We start from the raw sequence: 17,119 nt of genomic DNA on the forward strand, positions 1-17,119 counted from the left end.
AATTTTGTTTGGAAATATCCTGGGTTGTATAATGTTCACATGTTCGTTTGTGATGAAATACTGCGGCTAAGAGTTACACGACGAAATGAACAATGTATTTTGTTTCATTTATTACATGCATATGTTAATGTATATAAACATATATGTAAATATATATTGTATATATATATATATATATATAATATGTATATATATATATATATATATAAATACTAAGACAAGAAGTTGATAAGACAGGAGCCATTAAAAAAATTAAAGATCAGATGCTGCAAGAATGACGCAATTAAAAGTCCACCAAAATGAAACGTCCTGTTTTTATTTACAGAAATAAATGATCGCAAAACTTCCTCATCAGTAGGTGGTTATATCACCATAGCAACCAGATGCTAAGATTTGAAATAGAAGATTATTTTGATTGACAGGGACACTCGCTCAATACCTCCTTTGATGCTTTGATGAACAGCATCAAAGTTGATATTTTGATAGGAGACCTCTGATTGGCTGTTGATTGCTTTAAATACTGTTAAATTTTAAGACAGTTGCTGTTGCACTCTGACCTTGACTGAGGTAAGTCATGTCTCACCCTCTCTCTGTATTTACCCAGCATGCTAACCAATACAATTCAGGCTCATTATTCAAGTTTGAAATTAAACCACTGTATAATATGAAGCTTCTGCTGTTACATGTTGATAATGTGCGGTTTTCTGTTGCTTTTATGACAAATGTGAAAATATTGTTGCTGGCTTCTTTTGTGTTTTCTGCTGCTTATCTTAATGAGTGATATGTGTTAACGTGATGCATTGTGGACAAAACACCTGTAGCACCAGGAAATGTTCCCATTTCACATCTTATTCTACCAAACGATGTGTTTTGTAACATTGGGAAGATTAACCTTGGTGTTTAACTTTAGTATTTAAGATAAAGTAAAAAAACAACAGCTTCCATCACTGCCAATCAAATTCAGATTCAAATTCAAATCAAAGGGGCTTGGTGCCATGGTGATTGATGAGGGAAGTTTTATTTCCCCAAAAAATGTACTGGTGATTTTTTGGTTAATGTGTAGTTTGAATGTGTTGAAGGACAAGTTGACGGAAGCTTAAGTTAATGCTAGGAGCACATTACATGAGGTGTGTAGCTGCTTTAAGGAAAAAAACAATCCCTCTCTATTGGGTCTAATGTTATTTCAGAGAAAACTTTTCTGGAAGGAGCATCAACTTGCATAACTTGCTCACACGGTCCCATTTTTTTACTCTCACAAATTTCAAATATATCTGTGTGTCCGGCAAAGTCTTGGAATTCTCCCGATGTCTTTATTTCACAGATAGGACTTATAGTTTCTGAATTATAGTTGTTTGAGTGGTGCACTCAGAGTTTAGATTTCTCTCTTCCCAGTGAGGAGAGAGCAGTTGCATTCAGTTGAGTTTCCATGGCAACCAGATACACACGTAGCAGGAGGGGAGTCTCTCTCTCTCTCTCTCTCTCTCTCTCTCTCTCTCTCTCTCTCTCTCTCTCTCTCACTCACTCACTCACTCACTCTCTCTCTCTCTCTCTCTCTCTCTCTCTCTCAATCTCAATCTCTCGCTTAAACCAGCCAGTCTGTCTCTCTCTCTCTCTCTCTCTCTCTCTCTCTCTCAATCTCAATCTCTCGCTTAAACCAGCCAGTCTGTCTCTCTCTCTCTCTCTCTCATTCTCTCTGCGTGTGTCTCTCTATCTGTGTCAATTGTTTTATATTGAATGTTTGATTGATCAAATTCACCTAAATCTTACACACTATTTCATCCTGTCACCTGCAGACATAAAGCCTTTTGACTTCAAGTTCCAGACAAGAGCAGAAACTTCTTCGGAAAACAGTGCATCAACTCATCCAACAGCTTCTTCAAAAGATACATCTACTCTCTGTGGTGAACCATGGAGAAACCAGATATTCTGAAGATCCTCAATGACGAACTCCTCACAGCCTACAGGAGGATTAATGCTCTTAAGGAGGAGGTGTGGCAGCTGCAAGACCAGATTCAAGACAGAGATGAGTTCATAAAGATGGCGGTGGAGAAGGAGAAGGAGAAGGAGAAGGAGAAAGAGAAGGAGAAAGAGAAGGAGAAAGAGAAGGAGAAGGAGAAGGAGAAGAGGAAGGAGATTGAGACCGAGACCGAGAAGGAGAATGAGATCCAGGCCCTGACGGAGAAGGTGGAGCAGCTGGAAAACCAGCTGAAAGAGAAAGATGTTGTCATAGCGAAGGAGGTGAAGAAACGGCGCGCTCGCCTCAGGGCCTATCTGGACTGCCTTGCTGAGCTAACTGACTGTCAGGCCAAGATGAAGATGATGGAAGCAAGGCTGCACCAGGAGCGACCCCAGCCTGATACAGGATGTAGCAGTGAGGTGGAGGTGGAGGTGGAGAAGGAGAAGGAGAAGGAGAAGGAGAAAGAGAAGGAGAAGGAGAAAGAGAAGGAGAAAGAGAAGGAGAAGGAGAAAGAGAAGGAGAAGGAGAAAGAGAAAGAGAAAGAGAAGGAGAAAGAGAAACAGAAGGAGAAAGAGAAAGAGAAAGAGAAGGAGAAAGAGAAGGAGAAAGAGAAGGAGAAAGAGAAAGAGAAGGAGAAGGAGAAGGAGAAGGAGAAAGAGAAAGAGAAGGAGAAAGAGAAGGAGAAGTACAAGGACAAGGAGAAGGACAAGGAGAAGGAGAAACTTGTGACGATCTACAATGTCGAAATCCTCCGAGCCAACAGGAACATTTTGATTCTTAAGGAGGAGGTGTGGCGGCTGGAAAACCATCTTAAAGACAGAGATGATATCATAAAGATGGCGGTGGAGAAGGAGAAGGAGGAGGAGAAGGAGAAGGAGACGGAGAAGGAGAAGGAGAAGGAGAGGGAGATTAAGATTAAGACTGAGACCGAGAGGGAGATGGAGACGGAGAAGGAGAAGGAGAATGAGATCCAGGCCCTGACGGAGAAGGTGAAGCAGCTGGAAAACCAGCTGAAAGACAAAGATGTTGTCATAACGAAGGAGGTAGAGAAAGGGCATGCTCGCCTCAGGGCCTATGTTGACTGCTTGGCCGAGCTCACTGACTGTCAGGCCAAGGCTAAAATTCTGGAAGCAAGTCTGCACAAGTGAGCAGTGAGGTGGAGGTCAACATGGAGAAGGAGAACGAGAAGGTGCTTGCTTCAGGGCCGAAAGGAAACGAAACTGCAGCAGGAGAAAACTCCAACTATGGGACTGAGCTACAGAAAGGAGGAGGCCGAGATGAGCTGGAGGAGAGAGAAGAGGTGGAGAAGCCCCCGCCCTCACCCTTTTTCTACTCCTCAAAACAAACCCCTCCCCTGTCCCCCTTTGTACATATTTGAAATGATCTAATGATGTGTTGTAAATATGTTAAACTTTTTGAATAAAAATAACTATTATAATAACATCTACCTCTGTCTTTCTGAATATACACACAGGATTCATTGATCAATTAACACAGTGTTGGAGTGAAACAAATCAGTGTGATTCATTTAGTTTGCTACTATTCATATGAACACAGCAGAGCATAGACAAACAATGTTTCTTAACTTTTTTACATTTGGTCAAATCTATATATTAATTATGACAACAATACAATAATAATACTATCATCTCATCTGAGGGCCCACCCATCACACTGACCACGCCCATCTGACACGCACACACACTCACGCACACACACACATGCACAAACACACACACACACACACATGCTCATTATGGGATGCGTCCAGGGGTGGACTGGCCATCTGGCATACCGGGCATCGTCCCGGTGGGCCGTTGACCCAATGTGGGCCGGTCTGGTCCGCTCTGGTTTTTTTTGTTTTGTTTTTTTTCTCTTCTTCCTCTCTAAATTCCCTCCAATTGGGCCGGCCAATTGGCTACAGAGGGCTAGCAGTGTGTTGCCAGCATCGACACATATGATTGGCCTATTGTTTGTCATTGTCAATCAATCATGGGCTGACAGGCTCAGAGAGCCCTGACAGTGCTGTCAATCACAACACAAACCAGGGTGGGGCGGGACCTCATTCCATTTTGGGGGGGGAGTCGCGGGACGGGCTGCTGCTGAGACAGAAACTTAAAATGGATATTAAGAGTAAAAAACGCCCGAGTGGCGCTGAGAAGCATCGGGAAAAAAAGCTGAAGTCTCTGGAGGTGGAGGCTGCTCAATGTGCCAAACTGACGGACCTGTTTGGTGCCGGGTTCACCAGCCCAGCAGCAGCAGGTGCGCCGGGAGACGAGCGAGGAGGACTCGACAATGATGAGCGAGTGGAGGCAGACATGGTAAGTAACGTTGGCCTGGCGCTGGCTAGGCTACATTTTTTAGACATGTCCAAAACAAAGTAGAAAACGTTTTTGATTTTGTTTTAATTTGCCGAATTGTGATATTATTTGTGTGTAAATGTTCCACTGATAAGGTGGAACATAAGGTGAGAAATATTTAATATTATTGTTATTATCACACAAGTTTTATTGTGCTTATGTGTTGATCCTTAATGATGTGATCATGTACACTAAATGATCAATTATTCTCCATTACAGGTTGTTGAGATATATTTCAGGAGTCGTTCTCCCTCTGTTTTATATGTGGACATTTGGGACCACTGTTAGAATTTGGTAAGTTTATCATGTATTTTTTAATGTATAAATTCATACTTCATAATTATAATAATTTTCAAAAGGTTTTAAAAGAAACACACATCCAAAAGTTCTCAACTCTAGGTTCAGGACAGAGGAAAACATTTTCTTTATTTTTCAGACATTAGAATGTATCCATGTCCTTCTCAGGTTGACCACTTGACATGTGAGAGCCTGAGGAGTTGTTCCCCCTCTGTCCATGTTCGAGGACTTGCTCTCTGTCTGCCTCCACTCTCTGCCTTCACTGTACCAAAGTTTGTCTGTTGAGTCTCCTCTAGTCTGGTGAGTTTATCATGTTTTATGTTTTATGAAATCATACTTAATTTGTGATGATTAGAGACATTATAATGTATCCATGTCCTTCTCAGGTTGCAGATTGACATGTGAGAGCCTGAGGAGTTGTTTTCCAGACACAGGTAGAGCTGGCAGGGGCGTCACCCTGGGCCTGCCCTTTTGGGCTGGGCTTCAGCTGCAGATCTAAAGGCTGCTTCCAGGGGCATGGGGCCCTCAGCCTTTGTTTTTCTTTGCTTCTGCACCTTACAACATACATCACACCTTATTTTCACACATCCAAACACTGTTTACACCACTGACGCGTAACATATTTGACACATCCCACTACGTAGTTAGAGCTATCTTGATTTGGAGTTAAATACATTTACTTTTGGCTTGAGAGGTTTGTGTGTGGCCTCCCTTCTTGTTGCCATCTTTGAGCTAGGTGGTAACAGTAATATGCATGAGAGAAGACGCCGCGAGATTTGTGGACTTCTATGTGGTGTCCGCTGATAATGTAGTGGGCTGGTCTGGACAGACAATGCCAGGGCTGAATTTTTGTCCCAGTCCACCCCTGTCTCCCCCCCATTAACCCGTGCAGTGATCCTCATGCCGGAGCGATGATAAAAACGGTTCACAGCTAAAGGCGCACACCACAGTGGCTGCTTTCATATGGTGATTTGACCATTAGCCTATGACTCTGGACAAATGGCCGCCCGTTATTGAGGTGTGATGGGGGGAGGGCTAAGCCTTTAAGAGAGGCTTCAAATCTCCCCTAAGTCATTAAATCATGTCCTACTTTCGCTCACTACTTTTTTTTTTTTGGAAAGAAAAAAAAATGCCTTTAATGAATTACAAGACGGAGGCAGTCCACAGAGTGGTGTCCTACTCCGGCTCCAGCTCTCACAGTTAGAATATGGAGACTGAGTTTCTGTCTGTGTGAACTTTCCCTGCTCTTCCCCTCCATGACGCACCCCCCCCCCCCCCTACCCAACTGCAGCACTAGCAGGTGATGATTGGAAAGGTGTGATATTAATGCAAATTATGTGAGAGTGAGTGTGTGTGTGTGTGTGTGTGTGTGTGTGTGTGTGTGTGTGTGTGTGTGTGTGTGTGTGTGTGTGTGTGTGTGTGTGTCTTTGTGTGTGTGTGTGAGTGCAACGTCAATTTGATTCCCCATCTTTGTTATGTAACTACCCAGGTAGTTCAGAGCTATTTCCCCCCTGGGGCTTCTTCATCACGAAAATGTCTTTTGCACTCCCACATCATCTCTCCCCACACTCATTCTCTCTCTTATACATATACACACACACGCACACAGACACACACAAACACACACTAAAAACACACACACACACTCTCCCTCCCACCAGGTAAATTAGAGTTATTGGCTCTGAGGCAAAATAGTAATATCAACATGTCATCGCGGGGTGTTTTGTAATAATATCAGCAGGATTATATTGACAGAGAGGATTAAATTGTTTTACATGGAAGATTATGAATCCTCGGAGGGGATGTGGCTTTGTAAGATGCAATTAACTCTTAATGCAATATCGCCTCCCACTTAATGCACATAACATCATCAGAGCACTTTAACATACAGTAATGGCCAATGGTCGGAGAAATTCACTGCAACCACTGTTTCAATATGAAACCACTTAATAAATATGTTGTATTGATTCTTCACATAGGGCCGCAGTGAGGCACACTTGGTGGGTTTTAGTAATATGAGCTCAGGTTCAGGCTCTGATGCACGGCTGCCGTTTAATAATAGCAAAAGCTCATTGTGTACACCCTCTTGATAAATTTAGAAGTGCATAATAGTCACTTTGTTCATGTCTCCACACTGACCTTCTCAATTCCACTGCAGGAAATTAATTTTAACAAGCGATTAATACCGTATTGATTCTCAAAAAGAGCAGAGTCGTCATCCGCTCGGGTGAAACCGCTCTGCTGAAATGATCCAACCCCAGGGGGGAGGTTTTATGATTCTCTGCAAAGATTTAAATAGATTCAACTCGAGATTAAATGGCTTTTAATTATTTATTTTTTTTCTTCCCAGGGAGATTCGTTTCAGTTTTGTGCAGATGCAGCTTTTGTGGTTTTTAGGTTCTATGGAGACGTGACGAGATCCAAACAGCCAATTCATTTCCGCATAATTGTTACAGTGAGGAAGTTGTCTGGTCTGTTGTCCTCAGCCATCTGCACGGTGGGGGGGGGGGGGGGTGCACTGTGTGATCAGAATGCTGGAAGAGGCCGAGCCCGCTGCCTTGGCGGGATACGAACACAAGGTGGTGCTCTTGTCCTCTGGAAAAGAGTCACGGTCAACCTGATGCTGGTGCAGCGGTAGACATGGAAACACTGAGGTCTGTCATCACTCACTGGCTCCTTCATGTTTTCAGCTGTTGGTCAGAATGTTGGACTTTGACGTGCACGATTAAAAGATTAAATCAGACGATGGGGAAAAGGAATGAACAAAGCAGAGAGGAATGTTTTCATGATTATCTTTAGATCTGAGACCACAAAGGCTGTAATGTGCCTCCTCTATCTTGAGATGATCAGAGAAGCATCCAAAAATCTTATATATTCAATAAATGAATATGGAACGAAAATGGAAACAGTTACTTAAAAATCATAATATTTTGTGTGTGGTGACCTGTGATAATGATACATATCAGATAACCAGATGAAGTGGTGGAAAGTTTATAGAACAACTAACACAACTATGGCTTGACTATGACCACATGACAAGCAGGCCCAACAGTCACACACAACAATTGCACACACTCATAGAAATCAGTCTCTGGGATATCAATGAAGATATGTTTTTTTTAAAAACACCCTTTCTTGCAATTTGAAAGAAAACTCCTGGATCCGCCACCCAATCCCGATCCGCCCCAAAATTTAATGGATCCTTCCACCAAGTTTGTGGAAATGGTGGTGAAAACATAACACCATGGATAAAGTTTAATATTATAAATGATGTATCATAGAGGTGTGGTGTTCTCCACATAAGAACACAAGACTACTAGTACCAAAGTGTAAATCCACTGTAAAGGTCCAAAACCAAAATTAGGTAAAACATGCGTGAATGATCTATATTGAGTTTTATACCCAATAACGTGTACTAATCTGCTTCATTATCTCTGTATAGGTGTGATCTGATCAGTTTTGATTGAGAGCTTCATTACTGGATATTGCTAAGGCTCGATTTGGAAACAGGTGACGTCCCATTTTTTCAAAAATGAACCCCTGTCTCCTCCAAACCAGAATCACTCACAAATCTGTGTGAATCGCTCTTAAATCTCACATCGGCCCATCGCTCATCCTTCTTAGGAAGAATCTAATTTATAGATTAGGTCTTCAAGGCCTTTAAGTATTAGTCAGGTTGTGATTGTAGACACGGACGATTATGTAGAAGCTTATGATGAAATAGTGTCAAACAAAACAATCAGGACTTCTGGCTGAGGGCCTTGAAAATGTAACTTCATAACGCAAATAACAAACAACATATTGTGGACGCCCTAAGAAGAAAAGTATTTAATAAAGCCGTGCCAATAATGCGCGAGGAGCAAGAAAAGTGTTTTCTCCTCTCTCCCATTAGGCGGGCGGGGCTCAATATCAGGACACAGTGCGTGATCCGTCTCAGTCGGCGCAGCCCTCGTTAAATCGTTTAGAAAATTGCACTGGGCCGTTTTAACGTGATTAAGACACAAATTGAGCTCGCTACCCACCTCCTCCTCATAACTCCTGTGTCTCTGGACGACGCACATTTTGGGGCACGTGCAGTCGGGGGAGCAGAGGGAGGTGGGTAGATGTGGAGGCCGCGTGGAGCTCCCCTTGCAAGCGTGACCCAATCAGGTGGGAGCCCAGGGTGGTGGAGATCACAGGAGGGTGTGGATGGATCAGGTTCGGTGCATATTAATCAGCCAGGGTGTGTTGGTATTTGTGTGGACGGCTGTGTGTGTGTTTGTGTGTGTGTGTGTGTTATTGTTTCGGGGAGGGCCGGAGCGTCCTGTAGCTGTGAGTGAAGCGTGGACATGCATCCCCCCCCACCTCACCCCTATCGCCTCTCTCTTCCTTTCCTCTGTGGTCTCCTGGCCGTCCCCAAGTCATTTCAATCTAAATGCAAATTTCATCAACCTCCTACTAAAAAGACTGATATTAGTATCAAAGCCAGTGTGTTACGGCCGTGTCGTGTCCACGTGTCACCCTCAATAGCATCTCCAGCGAGGAAACCTGCCAATCTCCCTCTGCTGAGAACCGAGCTCTGCTTTCTCCTTCTTTTATTCCTCTTTTTGTTTTCTCACCCCTCTCCCTCTGCCCTCTCTCTTTCTCACTGGCCTGCATCTTCACCTTTATTCCACTTGCCCCCCCCCCCCCCCCCAAAAACTCCACCCACTCACATCCGCTCACATTTGGCCTTGTCTAACCTCTCCTGGAGAAGCCCTCCACATAGAACCTCATTAGTCCTCCAGATGTTGTGTTTCCCCTCCCAGAGCCCTCTCGCCCCTGCCCTGCACTAAGCTGCTCACTGGGTCTCGTGCACATGGCCTCGCCGACCAGCAGAGACACACAACAGTAACACACCCTGCTCCCCGCTCTGCAGTCGCACACACTCTCTCTCCGTGTCTTCTCCCATTTCTCGTTCTCCTCTCCAGCCTCCATTTTCCTCTCCTCTCCCCTCTGTGTTTGCAGTGAGGTGAGGCGAGGTGGAGGTCCAGGATGGAGGGATGGGTGGAGAGGGGGAGGAGGAAAGGGGGGGGGGGCTGAGAGAGAGGAGGCAGAGCGCCCCAGGGAGGCTGCGCTCCAGGGTTTGTTAACATGCAGGTTGCATATTTCTGAATTGCAGAGCAGCCTTATCTCACCGTGCTGGGTCACTGAAGCACTTCCTCTCCTCACAGTGTGCGTGCCTGAGTGTGCACTGCTTGTGCCCGCGGTCTCTCTTTTTTCTTTTTTTTTTTTTGCAAGCCTGCTCTCACGTGCATGTCTGTGCATGTGTGTGTTTGTGTGTGCATGTGCCTGCATGTAAATATGTGCATGTGTGTATGCAACTGTGCCGGACCGGTAACAGCAGGGAATGTGATGCTGGGATGGGGAGGGATTCTCTGCCCCTCTCTCTCTCTCTCTCTCTCTCTCTCTCTCTCTCTCTCTCTCTCTCTCTCTCTCTCTCTCTCTCTTACTCTCTCTCTCTTTCTTTCTCGCACTGCAGCAAGAAACACTCATCAAACTGCAACACGCATCCCACAGAAGCCCTCAGATACAGCAGCAGCAGCAGCAGAGGCAGCAGCAGCAGAGCCTGGGCCTCCTGTTAACACACGGACATGACACAGGGACAGCCAACAGCTTAACACTCTGCTCCCCAGCTGGCTCTGCTCTCAGGTGGGCCGCCGAGGTCTGCCAGATAAAAGCTTGCTCTGCAGGGTGTTAGGTGCTGGAGCCAGGGGAGCGGGTCCCTGTGCCGCTTGCAGCCCCACCCCCCTGTTAGTACCTGGTTTCCCTGCCTGGTTGCTGTATGTAAAGGACTCTGGCCTGTGAGTGTCCTTGGGAGGTCAGGCTGTGCTTCAGGCTGCGGTGCACGCCGGGCCCGTCCACCGCCAACATGTCCCGAGCCCCAAACGAGCCTCGCTCCTTATCATCTCTGTCACGATCGCTCCATTTGTCACAGCGTGGCAGCGACACTGTTGTCACACACCGACCGGTCGTCATTATCCAGTAATGCAGTGTCGTGCAGAGGTCAGAGTTTAAACCGGCGGTTGTGTGTGTGTGAGAGGAGGATCACATCATTGTTATGGTGGAGAGGGCGTGGGTTCTGCTGAATGTTTAATTAGCTCTGTCTGTTTTGACCTCGGTAAATAGTTTTTGAGTGCAAACGAGAGACACAGGGCGGGGAGACCTATGCTTCCAATAAATCTTTCATACGTGCGTTTAGCGTGTTTCCTTGACCGGTAGTTTTCACAAAACAAAGTCGGGGGAGACCTCTCGACACAGACTGCCGGCGTCCGACCTTTAGATTGTTTTATTTCTATTGTTTATGGACTGCACATATAAGAGTAAGATGGATGACATGAGGGATCCTCAAAAGTGAAGCTAAATCATTTTGGTCGCCCCCTGGTGGCTGACTGCACTATATGTGATGAACCTAACCTCTATGTTGGAGGATGTCAAATAGATTTTTCCCAAAGATGGGTTCAGCCATTTTAGTTAGATTTATCACACCAATGTTTGTCCAAGTGTTTATTTTCATTGTAGTAAGTTTGGTTTTGATTATTTGAATCAGAACCTGGGGGAACTACATTACCCACAATGCAAATCATCACCAGCGGTCCATGCAGAAATCAGGGTGTGTCATGTCAGTAGTAGTTCTCACTCCTCTTTAACTCCACACCCCCAGATTTTAGTAATTTTTTCAAACTCTTGGTCTTAGATTCAGCTGATGCCGACTCACTTGACATCACCTGAGGCAGATTTTGCAGATAAACCCTAAACTGTAAAAAGGTACAAGGTCCGATGTGTAAACATTTTGACCTTTTGAACCCTGGGAAAATATTCTGTGACCCTTGAGGTCCCAACCCCGAGAGAATTCTTCACTGAGGAGTGAAGCTTGTTTGAAGAAAGCATATTTCCCTCTCAGCTCATTAACTTCTGTAGAAATGTGTCTCCCTCCATGTGCACCCATGCATGTTTGTCCGACTTTGTATGTGTGTGTGTGTGTGTGTGTTTGGTGTGAATTGAAACATTTTATGTATTTCCGTGACAGGAGGAGACGGGATCGGGGGGGGGGGGGGACGCTGTGACCCGTCCCTGGGGTCTCTTCATGACTGAGTGGACTTGCACTTTGCAGATTCAGGTTCAGACACGTTGCTTATTATAGACACACTTTAGATCTTAGCAGCAAACATTGCTCTTGCCTTCGATGCAGCTCAAGGTTGAATGGAGCATGTACTTGTCGGGACTATAACATGTCTGTGTTAAACTACGACATGTGCATCCTGGGTCCTTGAGGAGCACTCTACCAGAGGCAAGGCTCCCTGCTTCTGCCTCATCTGGCTCCATTGTTGATCCCTGGCCCCTGCAGACGCATTACAGCAATATATTTGCCACATCCAGGCCAGTGTATTTTCTCAGAGGAGTCCTTTTCAGCTGCTGATATGGCTTAGCTTAAATCCCCCGGCCCTGTGATGACGCACCAGCCCCAATGGGACAGACGGAGTATGGGCTCAGGATTCAGAAAGCGAAGGATGAGTGAGGCTGCTAATTATACTTGTCAAATCATAAATAATGTGTATAGATCTTCAAAATCAGAGGCTTGAAATGAATAGATATGTACTTTAAGAAAATAGAGCCATTATCTATGTATTCATTCATGTTCTACACAGCATTCATTCATGCATGTTGTCGTGGAAGTCGACCCTTTTAGGATTAAATATTTAGAAAGATGTTTGTCAGCTGTTAGTATCTCAGCTTTTCACCCAAATCAAAACATTTTAATATCGAAGCTTAGAAGAGATAAATCGTCTTAAGAATATGTATTTTTCATTTCTATTAATGTCACAAAGAGGATAAAATCACAATCTGCGACATCAACCCATCAGCAAAATTCAAAACACAGGATTCTAATCTGCTACCAACTCCCGAACTGATCGAGTCATATATAGCTTCACTTTTTACAGCTGTAGGTGGTTTGTTTAATTCACTATCAAGAAGGGTTTCAGGGAAATTACAAATCTGTTGAAAAACTATGAATCTTTTCTTGCTTTTTCTTCCTCCACCTTCGTTTTGCCTCTTTATCGCCTCACGTTGACTGATGTGTGTTTATTGGTTGCATGTGCTCCCTCCCTGCCTCTCATCTCTTCTGCATGGCTGGCTCATTTTTCCGACTGGCCTGGGTGTGAGTCAGTGGCTCCCGCAGTGGAATGGGAGACCGTGCAAAGGGGCACCAGGGGTGGCCGGGCCGACGGTCTGCACGGCCATGCGAGCGGGACCGGGAGGAAGCGGCCAGGTGTGGCACAGACCCTGTGGCTGTTCTGGCAGTGTAGTTTTTGGGGGGGATAAAAGGTAAGGGGGCACCCGGGCCAGAGAGAGAGAGAGAGGGCCTGACTGCATGGCTGCTCCAGTGACTGGCGGAGCGGCTGGCTGATTGACAGGCTGACTAGCAGAACTAGGAGAGTGTAGGTTCACAGCTCCACGCGGCTGCCAGCAGGCATCAATGAGGCTCCGAGGCCCACCAAAGGCCTGGATGAGTAATAAGTCATGTAGCGCTGGCTGCTACGGACATCCGCTACTCCCTGCAGCACCTTCACTTGAGGGATGGAGAGAGGAAGAGGTGGAGGAGGAGGAGGAGGAGGAGGAGGAAGAGGAAGGCGAGGCTCATAACTGGAAAAGGGAGGAGATGGAGGAAGACCGATTAACAGAGAAGACAAGGAAGACTTCTGCAATCTGCTGAAATGGGTTGGTGCACGTTTGGGCACAAGCACATGCGTGTGTATGCGTGTGTAAGTATGTGTGTGTGTGTGTGTGTGTGTGTGCGCGATGCTTCAGGAGAGCACTCTCTGCAGGAATATGTCCGATCCAGTCAGCAGTTGGTCTACGCCGCTGACTCTGCTCCAAGGCTCTGTCATGTCCAGCTTCTCTCTCTCTCTCTCTCTCTCTCTCTCTCTCTCTCCCCCCTCTCTGCTCCACGTTCCTTACCTCCTCCCACCTCTAACTCTGCCACGGAGCTGACAGCTTGGCCCCAACAGCGCGCTAACCACATTACCTGAACTCACCACAGTCATTATCCTGCACTGGACCCACTGGAGCTTGAAAGTCATTCCAACTTCTCTGCTGGTGGAGGTTAATGGGTGTGTGGATGTGAGATTACATCCCAAAGGCCACACGGCGTCCGGCAAATCCCGAAATCCAATTCTTTCCTGGGAACAGCTTAGAAGGACAGGTGCTGGAGGGTGTTTTTTTCTACTCCTTTGTTTTTCATTTTCATTCAGTTCACGCTCCCTGACTTGCATATGAGATTTGATGAGTTTGATGACAGGCGACAGCCACAAGTGTCTGGAACATTCCTGTGCATCTGAAGGCATAAACACATCAGCAGAGGAAGAGATGGTTTCTTCATGGTCTCAACGTTCAATGGTTTTAAAATGGCGATTTACTCTCTGAAAGAAAGTGATAGCAAAACTAACAAACCTGATCCTACAGGAGAACAACTGGTTTGACAATAGACTGTAAATAAAGATGGATGACATGATGGCTCCTTAAAGTCAAGCCAAATAATCTTGATTGCCTCCTGCTGGCTGGCTGCAGTACATGAACGTTGCTTCCTCCGTGTGAGTGGATGGGACATGGACCAAACAAAGAAGTCAAAGTAAACTTCTCATTTTAGGTAGATCTTGTAACACTGATATGTGAAGTTTAGTTTTAATAAGTTATTTGATGATATAAAAATAGGTCGAGCATGTTTTGGCGAGACCTTGATTCGACGGCTGCACTTTACGAACACTTGACAAAATGCCGGCATCTGAATATGTTATATTTGAGCTTTTGTACTACAGAAGTGGAGGATGCGTCATCTGTCTTTATATAAAGGTTCAACAGATTATATCATTTAAGTATGTTCTTATTTAATTTGACACAGCTAATAGCCATTTTAAAGTAGCCATCAGCTGCTGTTTTGTGCAGATCACCATCCTTTCAGATTCTTCCCTTCTCTTGCCAAACAGATGCATTTTATTAATGGACTGAAGGAAGCAGCTCCTTAACACCAATGCACTTTGTAAGTGAAACGTTTATCATAGTGACAGAAGGATAGTTGTGTGAAATATGTGCACACATATATAAATATATATGCTAGTAGAATAAAATCTAAAATAGCATTTTTCATTTAGTTTTTGTTACGGTGGAATCCTTCAATTTACTTGCAGCGAATAATATAATATGAACTTTATTATATATCCCTTTTCAAAACACAGTAAACTGTTTTAGAAATTTAAACATTTAAAATAAAAGATATTTAGGGGAATGCTTGTTTCCATGAAATCAGTAGGGATCTGATAAATTGTCTGTCCGGTTTGCCTCACAGTGTTTGTATATAAAGCTAATTAAATAAATTTCAGGTTACTTCTTCATTATAGTCCTAAAAAAAAGGATCAAATTTCAGTATAAAGGTCATTGATAGACATCTGTTCTATTTATAGCCGTTTTCCTTGCAGGGCTCAATAAAGTTACTCTTCTAAGAGGTGTTACGCAGTGGGTTTAAAAAACCCTGGAGCGGCCTTACATAAAGTTTCATCCCCTACTCTGCCAATTTACTGGAGATTGCATGTAGCTGTCAGGCGAGTTGTGTTCAGGATGTGCAAAGCCAGCTATGCAGCCACAGAGAGTATGGCTGCTTACACAAACATTACATCACACGTGTCACTTCGAATAGGCAGAGAGGCAGAGATGGATGGACGTGTTACCTTCACTCCACCACAGCGCCGCTCACACAAAATGAACGCCAGGCTCAGCAGAGATATCGCGCTCTCATTCACGGCTTTGTTTAAAACTAATAAGGGGACTCGGGGCAAATTTGAGAATTGTAAAAACAACACGAGATACAGAAAATGATGGTTTTAAAGGTGAAAGCAAACCCTGGTCCCTTCCTCAACTTCCAAGAGTCCAAGCTGCCCGATCATCACCGGCAGGAATCCGGGAGCCCATTAACGAGAGGAGATTTTTAATTTTTTTTGCTTTAAGGGCAGAAAAGCTCTAAGTTTTACTCCTCTGCATAAGGAGCCAATTACACGGCTGGAAAAAATGACCCGGGGTAGTTTGGTGTCCAAGGTTGTTTGTGCTGACATTCTGCTATTCAAATGCCACTCCGTTAATTATGCAAATTGACTACAAGGCCCCTGTATAAACGTATACGTAAAGGAGCATTTATGTGAACACGCTCCCATATATCCTGCAAGTTATTAGAGACAACCAGCCCTTAAAAAAAAAAAAAATTGAAATATGAAATGACCCCTCCGGCTGCAGCGAGCCTCCCTTTCTCCACTATCCCTCTCTCCGACTCTCAGGCCCTCACTCTCCTCCTCCTCCCCTGTCCTCTTTCTTTTTTCCCCTCCTTGTGGTGCAGCTCTTTCCACAGCGATGCTATGCGACACTGGCCAGCTTTAGAGAAGACGAGTCCACATTGCATTAATTCTGAGCAGAGAGAAATCCAGTATCAGATGTAATGGGTTTGATTCCAAAGCCCTGGGGCGATGTTCTGCGCTGCTGTAATGGTGGTGGGAGTCGGCAGAGATCCTGCACTCATCAGAATCCGGCCTAGCACACTCACACACACACACGAAGACACACACACACACACACACACACACACACTTCCTTCTCATGTCCGCTCTCTCATTCTTCCCTTCTCCTCCACTCTCGTTTCATCTCCATCCCTCCATTTTTCTCTACCCTTGACCAGAGGTGTACCCCGCCCCGCCTTCAACTCTCCCCAACCTCCTCCACCATGTTGTTGCCTAATTACTGTCTCCAAACAAGCGACTCTGTCCCCAGCAGTCCTGAATTAAGTGTCTGCTGCTCATTCGCGGATGGATAATTGTTTTCTTTTTTCCCTTCCTCGCTGACTTCTCCTCTTCAGCTGAGGCCAGATTTAGTCAGGTATTGTGGAGGAGGCATCACGGGATAATGTCGATTAAGCCCCGGGGTAAGTTTGCCTTTTCTCCTTTTGTTTTTATTTCTCCTATTTTAATTGAAGAGCAGCCTGCCATAACGAGCGGGGCGCCTTTCCAACACGACATGTGATTGGTTAAAGGATAAACAAGTCTAATTGTCTCCTGATCGCTGCCATCACATCCTGAATGGCGGAAATCCATTGAAAACCTGATGTGCTATTGGCTAATCAGAGCCACATCAAGTGCAATTGGATATTCATTGAAATATTTGACCCATATAAAATAATGAGGTACACTGCTGGAGTCATAAAGAGGTGTTTTACTCAGTGGAACTCAGCTGCATGCTTTATCATGCATTTAACAACTTTAGCCTGGTGTTTTCCTTTTAGGAATGGGGCAGGCTTGGGCTCATTGGGGTGGAAGTAAAGCTTTATGGCTCTTTGGCGACCATGTCCTGCATGCTTTATGACAATGGATGGATGTGCACCTTTTTCCAGCCTCTTCACGAGTCCACAGGCTTCGGGGGGGAGGGGAGGGGGGGGACACGAAACAGGAGC

Source organism: Pleuronectes platessa, chromosome 17 (assembly GCF_947347685.1).
Source record: "Pleuronectes platessa chromosome 17, fPlePla1.1, whole genome shotgun sequence".
In the NCBI taxonomy this organism is placed as follows: Eukaryota; Metazoa; Chordata; class Actinopteri; order Pleuronectiformes; family Pleuronectidae; genus Pleuronectes; species Pleuronectes platessa.